This window comes from Octopus sinensis, linkage group LG20 (genome assembly GCF_006345805.1).
Source record: "Octopus sinensis linkage group LG20, ASM634580v1, whole genome shotgun sequence".
In the NCBI taxonomy this organism is placed as follows: Eukaryota; Metazoa; Mollusca; class Cephalopoda; order Octopoda; family Octopodidae; genus Octopus; species Octopus sinensis.
In genome coordinates this window covers 3801103-3815597 of record NC_043016.1, presented here as the reverse complement: position 1 = coordinate 3815597, position 14495 = coordinate 3801103, and positions in this window count along the sequence as shown.

Genomic DNA, 14495 nt, shown 5'->3' with positions numbered 1-14495 from the left:
TATGTATCGCTTAACTGTCGTAGGAACTGAACACAATATTGCAAGATGTCAGAAATACAACTGTTCGCTCACTTCTCACAGAATCTACTGAACCAGTGTAGTGTGCCTATGAATTTGGACGAATGTAGCCAAGTATTACGATAGCCAGATACACAGTGCAACATTTGTAATAAATCATGGACTTCCACGCTATCGATCCTTAATCCCAACCATTCGGCCACTGCTATCTCAATATCTGAACAGCACAAGATTTTAAAAGTTTGCACTTAAATTTACTACTATAAAGTTATTTCTAGCTACCAGGATGTAGCCTAGCAATCTGGATGCAGTGCATTTATTTATCTATTTATCTATTTATTTATTTATTCATTCATTATTGGTGATAATATGATTATTGTTGAACAGGTTCACTCGAAATCGTATGAACCACGCTAGTGGTAGAGTAGCAAAAAAGATAAACTTATTATTGGAAAATCTCTGGCTTCCTGGTCCTATTTTTCTGTCGTCTGCTATCTTCCCAGCAACACACGTTTTTTCTCTATCATTATTTATCCACCCCTCTTTCTCTACCCCACTCTCTCATCCCCTATATATCTTTTACTTAACAGATTAAAATTACGATAAGCTTAGCAATTTTCAGACACAACATTACCTAGATAAGACGGAATCTTTCTGTGAGCTGATATTTATAAGATAGCGGGTGGATTGGTGGAATCGTTAGGGTGTCGGGCAAAATGCCTGATGGTATTTGCTTCGACTATTTTCTTTCTGAGTTCACATCATTGTAGACCAGCTTTATCTATATCTTACTGAATCGAGAAAATTAAGAAACAGTAAGTACTGGAGTTTAAATCAACCGACTAACACTCTCTCAAACGCTCTCTCTCCTTATGTCTATTCAAGAGTTAAGGGATGACAAGGACATCTGACTTTGATAAATAAATATTGAAGAAAAATATCAAAGAAATGATTTTAGTAGCATAACGACAGCCTTAATGGCAAATTAGATTAACTGAATGATATAGTTTAGTGGGTCCAGTCACCTAAAGAATGCATGTGACCGCGTAAATGAAACTACTGCTCTTTTCACATTAGGATGCTCGTGAGTTCATGAGCAGTACAGAGGTTTACATATGAGAAACGGGTGCCATACTTGTTTGGAATTTTTGCAAGAAGCTAAGTTTTACTTACCTGACAAAGAGCTACGATCATTTGATGGAGGTAAAAAACGAAAGTGCTTGAAAATCATCGAATTGTGGTTATTGTGAGATTTTACTATAAAAAACAAAAATAGATCAAATTAAGTTGGCTTTTGCCGCAGTTGATACGACTTGCTCATTTAATATCACAATTAAGAATAAGGAAAAGAAAAAATAAGAGTATTATGATATTATTGAAAGCTGGCATGAAGTTGTTAACAATGTCATCCTCCTATCAGTTATCGTTGGGACTTTAGGAACAGTGAAAGTGTGATGAAGTATATAAGAGTAAACCTTGGAAAACGAAGTCTTAATCTGGGAGTAGGTGAAATGCAGTAACCTCTTTTCCTTGGATCCGCAAAACACTTCGGAAAGCCCTTGTTACAAGTTTAGGATAGGTATAAACAGTATGGGAATAAATGTGTGTATTGTTCTAGATCCCAGATTTGGAGCCATCAGAAAGTAGGATGAAACTGTCCACAGCATCGAAACTATGTAACAGTATGACAACAACAATAACATAAAAATTAAACGACTAGAAGAAAGTGGGTAACTTCTGAGACAATGGAGAAGTTTGTGCGGCACCAGAATACAGTGGGCCACCCACAAAAGAATAGGGAAAGCTTTTGAAACAATGTGTTCATACTATACTGTGCCATGAACGAGGAGAGAGGACTGCAGTAGCTTACCAGATAAAGAAAGATTAGATGAAAATGCAGTAGGGAGTTGGTACAATGTAGCCAACAGAAATGGGTGCTGCGTGGGAGAATTCTGTGGTAGGGCAAAAGATAAGATAGAAATAAGTTTAGTCGTAGGAGCCAACTAGAGTCAGTTTTCTGGTTCACTCCATCTATGATATGCTTCCTATTCTTGCAAACCTAAAGCGTGGATGAAGCAAATACTCTACAATTTCTTACTATGTCTAGAACACAGATACACATGTTAAGAAAAGTAGAAAGATATTGTGGTGCCGTAACGATTTCCAAGCCGATCACATGAGGAAAAGGTGTTCGCCTCCAAATTGGAAAACAGTCTCGCTTCATTCACGGGATTTCTCATGAATTCGCGTAAATAAAACAAGAAATCGATGAATGAAAGGACGTTACTAATCAGTGACATCTTTTGGATATTTGTCTCCTTTGAATTTGTCTTTTAGGCAATTGTTTTGGGATCAATTTGTTTGCGTTATTCAGCATGATTTTGTTTTTGTTCTGGACATGGTGTTCTTATAATTTTGTGTTTTGGGAGTTCATCATTGGTGCATATTCCTTCTTTTTGTGAAGTTTGAGTTTTATGTGCTTCATGTTTAGGAAAAGGGCTATCCTGGTAGGGGTATCCTCGCATACCGAGGCTCTTCTTTAAAATATTTGAGTGTAAAATATTGATTCAGTATGCTGAGAGAGAAGGTATCATATCTAATGTTTAGGACATTATCTGTTGATAGTATAATGTTTAAGTTTTCGGTAAAACAGAGTTCACATTTGGTACTTCGTTCTCTGTATTTTTTGGCTTTAGCAATGATTTCCATTCTATCTAGAAGTTGCTTATTCCACGTTCTTTCAATGTTCATATATTTGACTGGATTGTTGCATGATTTTTGTTTTTGGCCTCTGAATGACGCCAGATGTTGTGTATACCTTGCTTTGAATGAGTTGCCCGTTATTCCGATATACGTCTCTGTTGTTCCGTTGGGGTTCGTAAACTTGGCCCTGTATACGAGTTCATTCTCGAGACAGTTTCTGTTTAGAAGGCAGTGGTTTGGAGATCTTCAGTTGCATTGTCTTTCGGGGGTGTTTCTGGTGTGTTTATGTTTATTGTGATTGAGTATTATTGACCCTTTATAGGGGAGGCAACTATAGCTAACTTTAACAGTATTTCTGTTCAAGATCTTGTGGTATTATTGTGAATATGGAAAGTGGTTGTCTATTAGTTTTAAGAATTTCCTAGCTATGTTAGTGGCTACATTCATGCTATAAGGTGGAGTGAACCATAAGTTTTTTCTGTCTGGGAGTTTTTGGTCTATTCATATTTGGTTCAATGTAGTGTATGCTATTCTTGAAGTTGGACCTTTCTAATGCAAAATTATAATATGGGGTGGCTTTTTCGCAAGTGTTTTATCGACGGATAAATTGGAGACACGCGTACTAATGTTGTTAACTATTTGTTTAATTACTGCTGGTGGGTGATTTAAACTTATGTCTATGTTCAAGGCTTACTCGTTTTGTTTGAGGTAAGGTTTAAATTTTCCTGTGTTAAGATTTGTTATAGTGACATATGCCTTACTAAGTTCAAGTGCCTTCTGAAGCAAGCTTTTGGAGATCAAGGGGTAGAACTCTACGATATCGTATTGTATGAATTTGCATTTGGGTTTATCTTCTATTTTCTTAAACCATTCAATAGTTGCACTATTGCATATCCACTGGGTAAGATTTGAGTGTGATATGATCGTATAATATTATCTAATATGGATTTACTAATATTTCACTCTTTGTCGGATTTATTAATCTGCGGCATACAATTATTTTTATGTTCTTTAAGAGTTATAGAACGTCTTCGTGGGATAAGCATTTCTATTTTGTCTTATATTTTAAACTTTGTGGCTAAATTTTTGCTTCTATATTAATTGAATTACAAGTTGTGGGATTTGTTTACTTGTATGTTTTAGTTATGTTGTCGGTTAGTAGTTTGTTGTGTGTTTGGCTGTTTACTCCGTAAATATTTTTTGTTTTATCTGCTTTACTAAACATGTTCGTTGATGTTTTGAAAGGTTCGAAGTATGTCTGTAATGTGTATTGGAACTTGGGTTTTTGGTTGAATTTTACGTTTGTAACTAACTTTATAAGATCGTCTTCAAACTTTTCTAGGCTTTTAATGTGTGGTGGGTTTTTATAATATATGAAGCCGTAATTATCTTCTATATGAGGGCTGCAAGTACCTTAATCAAAAAAATTCGCCTTCTCTCTCCTCAGAACATTATGTGTTTTATTGATAAGATGCCAAATATATACTTTCCTTGGAATAGGAATATTTTTCAGTGATTTCATTATTTCGTGTTTTTCCAGAGTTGGCTTTGATTATTTGTTCGTTTTCAGTGCTTAGCCAGTGTTTGTTGATCTTCTCTCCCTGCATACACAAACAATATTTTACACTCAAATATTTTAAAGAAGAACCCTATACGCGATGGTAACCCTACCAGGATTGCCCCTATTCCTAATGGTGAACACACATAACAGACAAACTTCACAAAACGAAGAAATATGCCCCAACGACGAACTACCTCAGCACACAAGTATAAGAACACTATACCCAAAAACAAAACAAAATAATAATAACAAATTGATCACAAAAAAATTGCCCAAGAGACAAATACAAGGACGACAGACATCCAAAAGATGCCACTGAAGAGTAACGTCCCTTGACTCATTGATTCATTGTTTTATTTAAGTGAATTTACGAGAAACCCTGTGAACGAAGCGAGACTGTTTTCCAAAATGAGGGCGAACAACTTTTTCTATGTAATCGGCTTGAACAATTGTTAAGAGACTAGGATATTTTCTTGCTTTTTTTAAAACATGAAACAAATGGTAGCCTTAATTCACAAATAAAGAAATTTATCCAATAATGCGGCGTTGAGCACTCATTTCCATTGTTGGACATTTACGTATACACACACACATACACACACACCACACACACACCACACATATATATATATATATATTATATATATATATATAATATATATATATATAATATATACACATGTATAGTAGAAAATATTCTAGAGGGGTAACGAATGTACTTTGATATATACAGAAAGAGAAAAGCTTAAAAAACAAAAGATTTGTGTTACAGGATTAAGGAGTATATTAGAGTCATAATAATAAGTCGAAAAGTGTGGTCGCTCTATTTACGGAATAATATGTCGAAAAGTATGGTAGCTCTATTTGCCAATCTGATAGAAGGATTGGAATTCCATTTCATACAAGTGCTAATATTCAAAATCAAATTTAACTTCACTACCTTATCAAATTTAACTTCAATACCTTATTTACGTAATCAGATGCTCGGGCTACCTTCGAAACTATATAGGTTCGACAGCAATGTCAATCAGATAGAGACGTACAGTCCACAGACAACAAATTTCCACCTAAAAGTATCGCCAAATATGTCTCAGTCAACACATTGACGAATGTGCAGAACGGTTACAACCACAATTCATAATTTTCCCATTTTATCAACTTGCTTTCTGGAACTCCACACAAGTAAGACTGAAAAAGGAAGCCTCGTTTATCCAAGAATATAAACCAGAATTATATATGAACCGATATTAATAATAAAAAACTTACCCCTTCTATTTTAAGATATAAGCCAGAATAAAATACAGACCAACAACAAAGATTACAGATTTACCTCTCTTTTATTGTAAAATAAATGAGCGAACAATTATCTCCTAAGTAATAGGTCTCCCGCCCAGCAATATGTCTATTTTTCAATCCTTAGCTTGATGAGCAACGCGAAACTGGTCCTTACTCTAATTATGTTGAAAGACAAAATCATATTTCGTACACAATTGTATACTATCTTTATTATGATTCTAATATACCACTTAATCCTGTGAAACAAATCTGTGTTTTTTTTAAATCTTATATGCTTGTGTGCATGTATATATATATATATATAATATATATATATATATATATTATATATATATATATATATATATATATATATTATATATATTCTCTCTTTATTCCCTTGTGTTCTTTTCGGGTAAAGAGCGTGATGCTAGATACGTAAAACACTCTCACTTTCCCGAGCGTCCAAACTAATGTATCTGCTTGTTGTTTTGTTTTTCTGTAAATTTCAACTACGTGTGTGCGCGCGCATGTTAGTGCGTGCGTATGCGTGTGTGTGTTTGTGCTAGGCAAAGCACAAATAATGATCATTATACAATATAGTTCCGGTCGTTCAACTTCCCTCAACTGATCAGCAGACCAACTGAATAGCCTATCAGCAACGTATCTGTAGTCTGGAAACAGCTGTAAGCTAAATTTGCTCAAATAAAGGAAAAATATGTAATGACCATTAATTTATACCCTATCTTCTATATATGTGTGTGTATGTGTGTGTGCGTTGGTGTGTGTATTGGTGTCTTATTTCCGTATTTTTCTATTTTTCATGAATTTTACTTTTTATTTTTTCACTCTTCATTTCCACTTACCTTTATCCATTTCAAACATACCAGCATACACCGGCCACATTATATACACACATCTACCTCACACACACACACCTCGGCATATCCTTATATGTACTAACAGAGCTCTCTACTCACGCATTAATACACATACATATACGAAGACGTGCACACATACATATATACACACTCACGCGCACACACGCATACATACATGCACACTCACATATACACACAGCCATGAATACACATACTCCGCACGCCCTCATACGCACTCATACGGGTACACATACTGGCACTACCACCCACACGTCCTCATACACACATATACGCAAACATACAAATTTATTTGATTTGACTAAATGCACACACACACACATATATTATATATATATATATATATATATACATGCATACACACATACATACACACACATATATATATATATGCATATACGTATATATATATATATATATATATAATATATATATATGTATATATATATATATATATATATAATATATATATGTATATATATATATTGTATATATATATATATATATATAATAAATATATATATGTATATATATATATATACATAGATGGATAGAGAGATAGTTATAGAGATGGATATAGATAGATAGAAAAATAGATTTACATATATATGCGTGTGTGCGTGTGTGTAGTGTTTTAACGAATTATTTTGAACTCCAGTTATAAAGATAATAAATGAAGACATCAATTTGACTTCATCTGGTTTATATTGTAAAACTCAAGAAATTATTTTAGAGAAAGAAACCCACAATTGAATTTAACAAGAAAAACAGAAAATTAAACTTAGTTTCTTTCATTCCGTAGCAAATAATTACTTTATGTAATTTCATGGTCTGTAATACTTTAATAACATTTGCTTTTGATGCATACATACATAATTACGTAAATACATATATACATACATGCATACACACACACATATATACACACACACACACATATATATATATCTGTGTGTGTGTATATATATATATGTATATATATATATATATATATATATATATATGTACAAACACACACGCGCGCTCACACACACATGTATATATGTATGTATAGTATTAAAAATAATGAGGAGAACGGAGATTTTCAACATCTATAATTTTATTAAACAATTATTTACAGTTTTCTTTCGTGCACCTACGCACGTTTCAGCAGCATCAACTGCACGCTGTTAGTTGTGCAAACTGGTGTTAATGTCGGTACAGTATGATCAGGGTCATATCTTACTGCCATTCGAAGTTAAACTGAAGAAATCAAGGAGTTGAATGAATAAATAATTTTTAGGGGGTGTTGGTGACACTATAGATAGTTAAATTTTCATTGACCCATCGTTCAGCTCAGCTAAGTTTGGTATGTGGAGTTAGATGTAATCTTAAAGTAGCTGTGGTTAGCCGGCATATCAAGCCGATTGAAAAGGAAAAAAGGTAACCGCCAGTATTACATATCCCTTTGAAATCATTTTTGAATATATATATATAATATATATATATATATATATATATATATATATATATATATGTGGTACAAAGTAAGATAGGGGTTATGGGTGTAACCCACTATGGGATATCATTTATCCAATATACTGTTGGTAAAATACCCAGATTCTTAATACATAATGTTTTAATTGCAATGCAATTATGTCATTTATTGTATCAAACGGGTGAGGTAAAGAAATATTTTTACCGTAAATTCATAATGCAAATAAGAAAATGAGGAAACAAATTTAGTTTGTTCATCAAATTTCGGATATTAGAATGTTGGATTATTTATTCATTTAACAAAATTAGAACCTCGATAGCATACATATATATCTTATAATTCAATACATATAAGATAAGAAATTGTTATTTATCTGGTCCTAAGCATAGACGTATTATGATATTGTTATTATTGATAAACATAATAATAATAATAATAATAATAATAATAATAATCATAATAATAATTATGACTTAGTATATGCAGCAGCCACTGCAGCCACAAAAGAAGCTAGATACTCCCTCAAACCCATCCAAACAGGAGTACAACCACCAAAATAAACCCTGTGGATAAATAACATCTAAAAAGAATACAAATAATGAGAAAAGATCTGTCGATTCTTAATGAATTCAGTAGGTAATCAACGCTACTAAGCAACAAAAAGAAAACAAAAACACTCCGCAAATACAACATCACAGAAAAAGATTTACCTGAGATAAAAGAAAAGCTAAAGCAAGATATCCTTGCCAAAGCACAAAGGATCCGCCGGTATGAGAAACGCCAACGTTTCTTTGAACAAAACAAACAGTTCAACTCCAATCCCAAAACGTTCTACCAAGAACTTGGCAAAAATAAAATAGAAATCACTGCAGCACCAACGGCAGAAGAAGTGGAAGAATTCTGGAGAGAAATATGGTCGGCGAACGAACAACGAAAAAAAAGGAGTATTAAAACAACAAACTCAGCATCTGAGCAACTTTGGACCCCCATAACAACTGAAGAGGTCACCCAGTCACTGCAAAGACTAAGCAACTGGAAGGCACCTGGGCATGACAAGATCCCCAACTTCTGGTTGAAATATCTGACAGGTATACACAAAAAGCTGGTTGAAAACTTTAACAACATACAAGCAGAGCCAGAGACAATGCCTGAATGGCTCACGAAAGGGAAAACCATCTTAATCCCCAAATCTAATGAGACAGCAAAACCAGAAAACTACAGACCTATAACCTGTCTTCCTACAATGTACAAAGCATTCACTGCAGTAGTATCACAAAGATTAAACAAGCACCTGGACGAAAACAACATGTTTCCAGAAGAGCAGAAAGGATGCCGCAAAGGCTCATATGGCTGTAAAGATCAACTAATGATCAATAAAGCCATAACTGAAGGCCACAGAAAGAAGAAAGGCCTCAGTATGGAATGAATCGACTACAGAAAGGTGTTTGATAGTATCCCCCACACATGGATCCTCGAAACACTAGCCATTAACAAGGTAGCACCAATAATTATAAAATACATAGGACACTTTATGAATAAATGGCAAACAGTCCTACACCTCCAAACAAAAGAGGGACTCGTGAAAACCAAAGCCATCCCCATTAGAAGAGGAATATTCCAGGGAGACACGCTCTCTCCACTCCTTTTCTGCTTGGCACTGTCATCTCTATCTAATATGCTAAATAGAACTGGATGCGGATATAAATGTTACGGCAAAACGATCAGCCACCTTTTATATATGGATGACCTAATACTATACGCTACAAATGACAAACAGCTGCAAACTCTATTAAAGACAGTTCATGGATTCACCAAAGAAATATATATGAAATTTGGATTAGACAAATCTGCCAAAAAGTAACCCTGAAAAGAGGAAAACTAGTTAGGAGTAGCAACATCACACTGGATAAAGCCAATTAAATAAGAGAATTAGACCAAAGCCAAACATAAAAAAAATATTTAGGAATCCATGAACTAGATATGATACAACACACACAAATGAAAAAGAAAATAAAGAATACTAAAAACAGAGATCAATGCTAAAAACAAGATAATAGGTATCAACACTTTAGCTGTCCCAGTTATAAGTTACAGCTACACTACCCTTAACTGGACACGAAATGACCTGACCAAAATAGATAGGAAAACAAGAAAAATAATGACAGGATCTAGGAGGCATCACCCAAAATCTGACATAGAAAGGCTATATATACAACGTATAGAAGGTGGTAGAGGCCTTATACAGCTGGAAAACCACTATAAAATAACCACCATAGGACTGCAAAAATACCTACTTCAGAAGGAAGGAAAACTGATACAAATAGCGGCAAAACACGAGCAAAACAAAATATTGTTCTCAGTATTTAAGGAAGCTGACAAATACAAACAAGAAATCATATCACCTAACAAATATGAAGAAGAAGAAGAAAAAGAAGAAGAAAACACAACAAAAACCATAAAGCAAATGAAATTAAAACTAAAACTAGAACAGCAACGGACCATGATAAAACGATGGCAAGAAAAGTCCCTTCATGGCAAGTACTGGACTAAACTAAATGCAAAAGAAATAGACAAAGAAAAATCCCAGCAGTAGTTGAGAAGCTCAGGACTCAAAGGAGAGACGGAGGGACTTTTAATTGCAGCACAAGACCAAAGCCTCCCCACCAGAAATTACCAAAAACATGTAATGAAAAGAAATATAACAAGTAACTGAAGAATATGTGGAGATGGACAAGAAACAATAAATCATATTATTTCTGGCTGCCCAGTCCTGGCTAAGAAGGAATATATTCACAGACACGACAGAGTTTGGACCTACATACACTGGAAGATATACCAACATTATGGAATAACAACAGAAAAAAGATGGTATAGGCACAGACCAGAAAAGGTCACAGAAAACGAGAAAGCAACCATACTCTGGGATATGCCAATACACACAGATAAAGATAGCCATTGTCATCGAGCAGAGAAGGAGGTTATCTCATTCCTATTCCTATGGCATCCCTCTAGAAGAATTTTCTCCAGGAAACTGACATTTTCAGATACTATATCTCGGGACTCAGGGCTGAATATTAGAGATTTGAACACATCAATGCAGGACCGTGTAGTGTGGAAAACGATTGTTAATGGAGTTCCGAACAACCATAGTGTGGTCGAAGGATGATGATCTATTTATGATGGTCTATCTACTATCTATCTATCTATCTATCTATCTATCTATCTATCTATCTATCTATCTATCTATCTATCTATCTGTCTGTCTGTCTGTCTGTCTGTCTGTCTGTCTATGTATCAATTCTATGTATGTATCCATATATATATATAAATATATATATCTGTCTGTCTGTATGTATATATATATATATGTATGTACGTAGGTTTGTATGTATGTATGTGTGTGTATGTGTGTGTATGTGTGTATGTATGTATGTGTGTATATGTGCACACACACTGTCACATTTATAGCAGGGCCCATAATATTTAAAATTACTTCCTCTCTACAACGAATGATAATGGGTGTCGGGGTATAGAACAGAAAACCAAGATAAAAGCATCATCATTTATCATTATCATTGATAACAACACAAAAGTAAACCCTGATAAAGGCGGGAATTTGTAAATAGTAAAGGAAGCGGTTCTCAGAGGTGAATGAATAAATTTTTAGAACAATAATGACCACCACCTCCAAAACCACCACCACAAGAAAAACAACACAACCACAATAACACTAGAACTATCAATAGGTATAACGAGAATATGACCAATAAAAATGACTACAATTTTACAAAAAAAAACGAAAAAGAAAACGCATGGAGCGCAGCCGCAGAAAATTAAAATTTTTCTCATTTCATATCTACTAACATATTTTTAGTTGTTTCCTTTTATATCTAAATTATTGCAATTCCTTTTCCGATGTTTTTTCTGGTAACTATCGCTATCATTTTAGTACTTCAGTTTTACCACTAACGTTTCATCAAAAACTATAATCCTTTTCGTTTCTTCTCAGAGATTAATACTAACTCGAACTAATATATACATGGGTTGTGAATTTTCAAATTGTTTTTTTCTCTGTTCAAGATATTGTGGGATTTTAAGCATATTATTTGCTGTAATTTTGATATGTATTTAGTTTAATAAAATATTTACACCTTAGCGATTATGGATTCAGTATTTTATTCACGCTCAGAACTTATCTCTGAGTTCGTTTCTGTAAGTGGCTGGATATAACTTGCCGCCCACTGGAATATCTGAGTTAATATCTATGCGAACAGGTTGCGTAGGTCCCCGGTATAATTCAATGTAGAAAAGCGCAAGGCACAAACATGTACGCGGATGCGCACGCGTTTACACATGGATACAAGCGTGTACGCACATCATTTCAGTTACTGTCCATGATAAATTATCCCGCCATCAATCAAAACAGTCATTACTGCCTCATTATTTTCATGTCTCATTATGTCTCCTTCCTCCATCCTTCTCATACTCTGCTTTCTGTACTCTCTGCATTCTGTATTTTTCATCTACCTTTTGTTACTTGTGTGAGTGATTCGAGTTTAACTCTATTTCAACGGCTAAATAAACTTGATAATGTCATTTACTTTCGTTTATTTTTCGGATCAGGTTTATATTTTATTGATTTTTATAAGTTATTTCAAACTCATAGTTGATACTTCGATGTAAGACATCATCTAGGACTTCGCTGTGACATTGAAATTTGTCACATAGCGCTCATATATACTTCACCGCTTGGAAAACAATCGTGTGAAGAGAAAAACCGAACAGTTTTTCTTGCAGCTATGTCACTGGTGGCGTACTACTTCCTTTACCAAAACGCCTGGATGTAGAATTATGGTATTAATTTTCTGTTTCTTTTTTAAGATACTCTTATTCTTCTCTTTCTTTCTTCATGGTTTCCAGCCTTGTTAAACAGATGTTTGTATGTAGCTAAAATAGTTGGAGAGTGCTAATGTAAATAAATTAATAAAGCCACAGGGTACGATTAATGTGTTAACTAATTAATTTCAATTACTTTCCATAATAAATTGTCTCGATACCTGGTGCACTGGCGCAATCTTGGTGAGTAGACATAAATGAAAATTACAGGATGCTATATAACCTTTACATTTAGTTCTGAAGATGTCGCATTGGCATAAGAGTGTGAAGGAGGAGAGAAAGAGAGAGCGAGAGAGAGGGAAGGGGAGAAAGAGAGTTAGAGAGAGATGGAGAGGAATGACAAGAGGGGAAAACAATGAAGGAAAAGGGGAAGACTCAAAAGTACAACTTCCATTCTACATAGGGTGGCTGGGGGTGAAATTTGGACGAAATTTTCTCCACGGGTAAAAGAAGTTTAGACTATTTGCAATGTTAGTATTTTCGAAATTTCAGTTTTCACGAAACGTTGTCAAACAAAGAAAGTAAATAGAAATAGTACATTTCTAAATCGCTCAGAGAAATTTATGCTGTAGCACCACGATAATGTGATAGTAGGTTGTCAACTTGAAAGGGAAGAAATTTAGACAACAGAACAAATACCAAAGAATATTTAGAGACCAATAATTTTCAGTGACGTGCAAGATGTTCAATACCAAGATTACAGTTAAAAAATGATCAAGTCTGAAAAGTAATTGAAATAAATTGTTTAATAATGCCGTCAACAGTTTAGTAATATTTTAATCTCCCGAAGAAAATGGACAAGAATTTGAATTACTTTAGCATAGATATTAGAGAAGTAAAATGTTTTACTCTCTTCAGACATAAGTTTATAGCTATTTGCTTTATAGGACCATTGGAATTATTTCTGATAAAGCCCACATTATCATACTAGATACCATAATTTGCTTCTACGCGACGTTAATGCAATAGGCAACACTACCAGCAATCGAAGAACACCCTGCGTGTCCACTCAAACAGACTAAACTGTAGTGCGCAATGTATTTGTAGATACAGAATATGAAAATAAATGCGATGATTATGGTTGAACTACCATAGGACTACTTGATTAAAGCTGATTCGGAGTGCTATACTACACAGCTTTACAGGAGGCTTTATGCGATTATTTCACCTGCTAAAAACAACAAAGATATCGCAATCAAAGTACACCATACAATCATACGATCATATAGCCAGGCACCATATAATCATAAAAACAAGTTATGATCAATCCATCTGTTGCTCCGCTCTATACCCCAGTGTCTTTCACATGCATTTTGTATTTAGGTGCCATTCTATTTCCACCTTCTATGACATTCACGATCTGTTTCTTTTTTATTGTAGTTACAGATTTGCATGCGAGTCTGGGTTATCCAAACAGCTATTACTTGATGTATTCAGAAAAAATGACTGAGTCGTTAAAAAGTCCACCGCTAAATCATGAGGTGCTGATTTCCATCTCATATATCTCATTTACCACAACTCCAAATCATGCCAAGCCGTGTGAGTGAATGTAACTGTGTGGGAGCGTATCGAATATATTATTCTGCAATTTTAAGTTTTGTATCACGATAGCTCAGTTTAAAAATTGCGTCAATGGCACAGATGTCTGGGAAATAGGCTATGATTT